General features: G+C 45.1%; 1 pseudogene; it reads right to left on the reverse strand.

Moving 5' to 3' along the window:
• Window positions 1–1,314: 1,314 nt before the first annotated feature.
• On the reverse strand, window positions 1,315–3,505 carry LOC116629416 (annotated as a pseudogene).
• Between the last annotated feature and the right edge of the window lie 30 nt (window positions 3,506–3,535).

The following is a 3,535-nucleotide window of genomic DNA, read 5'->3' on the forward strand; positions in this document are numbered from 1 at the left end:
CTGTGGGATTGGATACTAACTCTACATCAGAATTGTTAGCCAGCCTACTTGCTAAACTTTATTTCTAATAATTTATCTAAATATATTCTTTTGAGTTTTATTTTTAAATAATCTTATAATATGCAATGAACTATAGATTTATATTCTCTTCCAATTCTTAGAACTCCAGTTTGTTTTTATCATCCTGGCTCAAACCTTCACAATGTGAATAGAAGAGGTATTAGTGGGATCTATCCCATTGTTTAAAAAGAATGATTCTAGCATTTTCCATTTAGAATGATTGCTCTGTTTTATAGATACTTCTGTGTCTTTTTGTTATGCCCTCATCATTCTTTGAGCTCTTCCTTACTTTCTGGAACAAAAAGATGTTGCAGGTTTATCTTGTGTTTTCCCTACCCAGCCCTGGAATTAGCCATTTCTCCAAAGACCCTTGGTTTACTTAAGTGGAGGGTAATATACAGGACCAAGATCTAGGGGGTACTCACTATTATTGGTATATTATGTTGTCCTGTCTTAGTGGACAGAATGGGCACATACACATATGTATCTATATTAAAACTGTTGAGTTCACACTAATACCTCCAATTCCAATCCCAAACTACAGGGTATATTTTTAATTTCATCTTTTCCGTATTTGTGACCCTCCTATTGCAGTGAGAACCCTGATTTCCATTATCCTTGATGTATTTATTTGCTCAATTCCCCCTGTATGTAACCAAACTCTTGTGTAGGCCCAAAACACAAGCAGTGGGGGAGGAGCAGGGAAAGGAGGAAGGAGGAAGAGTTTTGTTTTTTGTCTTTATTTTATAGAACCACTTCCCCTCTCTCACAAACCCTGAAGAAAAGCCACAGAAGGATAGGGGAGGGGAGAAGTGCCCCAGGGGAAACAAACCAGTCCAGTCTCTGCCTTCAAGGTGAGGCTGAGAGAAGGCTAGCAGATGGAGCCAGCTGGCCCCTCCTCTTTTCTCCCAGGTGGTTCCTGGTAGCCTTTTTTTTTTTTTTTGTAAAGATCATTTTTAAAAGAGCAGTTTTAGGTTCACAGAAAAATTGAGAGGAAGGTAGAGAGATTTCCAATAAATCCCCTACTCCTACACATGCACAGCCTTCTCCACTATTGACATCCCCCACCAAAGTGGTACATTTGTTACAACTGATGACCCTATGTGGGCATTTCATCATCACCCAAAGTCCTTAGTTGACATTAGGATTCACTCTTGGTGTTGCACATTCTGTGACTCTGGACAAATGTATAATGACACATATCCACTGTTACAGTATTATATAGTTTCACTGCTCTACAAATCTGGCAGTCTTTTAAAGCTTAACTGCATTGGTTATTTTGTTTTTGAGGGTCATGGAAGTGCTGGGTATGCATTTAAATGAACCCTGCTGAGAGACCACTGTGGGAGTTTGCATACCTCCATCTTCCACTGCAGGAAGCCTCCTTGGCCCTGGGGTGCCCTGCATGCACAGCATCACCATTTCTGGTTCAGCTTGTCCTGACAGCTATTTGTGTCAAGCACCTTGCTGAATTCTTGCATCATCTTGTTGGGCTCCATGGAACTTGCAATGGTCATATTCCACATTAAGTGCAGCGAGTGTGGCTTGGCCTCTCCAGGGTTGAACATCTCCACTTAGTTTTTGCTTTTTGGTTCATTCAGTTTCCATCCCAGCAAATCTCAAACAAAGATGTCTTCATATACACTTGAAGGAGAACCTGCTGAAGGAGCCCCTGTGGCCCAGGGCTGGCTGTGGCTGTTGCAAGAGGGAGAGGCTGGGGGCACACTGCGGCAAAATCTGCTGGTCCCACACCTGCTGGAGCTGCCCAGTGTATATGGAGTTTGGTTTGGATACACCCTGGGGGAAATTGGCATTATCTGGGATTCCAGCACTGCTGTTGATACTGAAGGATGAAGGGGAGGCCACAAGGACACACTGGAGGGATGTGCTGGGCTGTAGCACTTTACAGTTACCCTCCATGGTGGGGAGGCCCAGAGACCTGGTTGGGCAATGCCCAAGCTGTCTTAGATGCTTGGCATTGGCAGGAAAAGTCCAAGGAGACTGCAGGGGAAGCAGAAGCCTTGGAGGCCCTGGGACCCTGACATGATTAGGCTGTCTTTGCCCTTCTGCATGGAGGCTAGCCAAGGCTGGCTCTCCCCCAAAGTGGGGAATTCCTGCTCTCATTTGGGCTGGTAGAGAGATTGCTGTTGCAGAGGGGCCAGGGGTGGTCTTCCTCTCTGGACAGGATAGGGGGCTGGTAGACATGATGGCTTTGCTGCTTGCTTTTTGCCTTGTCTCCTGACCCTCTCAAGATTTGCCAGGTTCCTCTGAGAATTCTTAGAAATTGTTATGGACTGAATTGTCTGTCCACTGCCCCCCCTCCCCCACCAAAGTCATATAATGAAGCTCTAACCCCCACTGTTGACTATATTGGGACATAGGACCTTTAAAGAGATGATAAAAGTTAAATTAGGTCATAAGGGTGGGGCCCTGATTTAATATGGCTGGTGTCCCAATACGAAGAGGAGACACTAGGGATATATCGCGGTGCAGAGGAAAAGGCCATGTGAGGACAGCAAGGAAGCCAGGAAGAGAGACCTCATTAGAAACCAGCCATTACAGCACATTGATCTTGAACTTTGAGCCTCCAGAACTGGGAGAAAATAAATTTCTGTTGTTAAAGGCACCCAGTCTGTGGCATTTTGTTACGGCCATTGCAGTTGACTAATACAGCAATTAAAGGTAGGAATGACAGGTTCACTGAAACTCAGTGCTTGGGGTTGGCAGAGACCTAGTGCTATACCTTATAGAATGGGGAGGGAGTGCTGCTGTTGGTCAGATCTGCTGAAGGCTGGGGCTTCAGGGTGAGGGTGTAGACCCGCAGCTTGGATCTCTGGTGTTCCAGGAGCAGATAGCTGGCTACCACCTCCTTGTACCTTTGGCTCATCAGTGAGTTCTGGAAATTCTCCCATGAGTAAACCATGGACACAATCAACTCAGTTTGTGGGGTCCTTCTACTCAAGAGACTGGCTCCATGTAAGGCTTTAGTTATTCATCTTTATGACACACATTCATCCATGGATCCTTCATGATTTGCTCTAAAGTGCCTCTCTTGCTGGGACATTGAAAATGAGACATTTCTTGCGCAGGTTTTCACATTCCAAGCTCAAGTCAAAGAGAATATGGTATATTCAACTCACTTTTCCCTCCTGCAGCTCCCTGAAGTTCTGTGCATCAAAGGCAGGGATCCACTGACCAGCATATAGAAAATGACTCCCTGGCTCCACACAGCCAAGGTGGGTGCCTTATACTTTGGGCCCTGGCAGAGTTCCAGGGTAGCATAAACGGGGACTGCTCCAGAGGGTGTCTAACTTGTTGCCAATGGTGGATTAGTTGCTGAGCCAAAGTCTGCAGTCTTGATGTTCATGCCAGCATCCAAGAGCTAGTTTTCTGTCTTTAAGTCTCTATGGACAATGAACTTGTGATGCTGTATAGCAAACACTATTTACTATACTGTACTATAGCATGATGCTGT

Source organism: Phoca vitulina, unplaced genomic scaffold (assembly GCF_004348235.1).
Source record: "Phoca vitulina isolate PV1807 unplaced genomic scaffold, GSC_HSeal_1.0 scaffold793, whole genome shotgun sequence".
Lineage (NCBI taxonomy): Eukaryota > Metazoa > Chordata > Mammalia > Carnivora > Phocidae > Phoca > Phoca vitulina.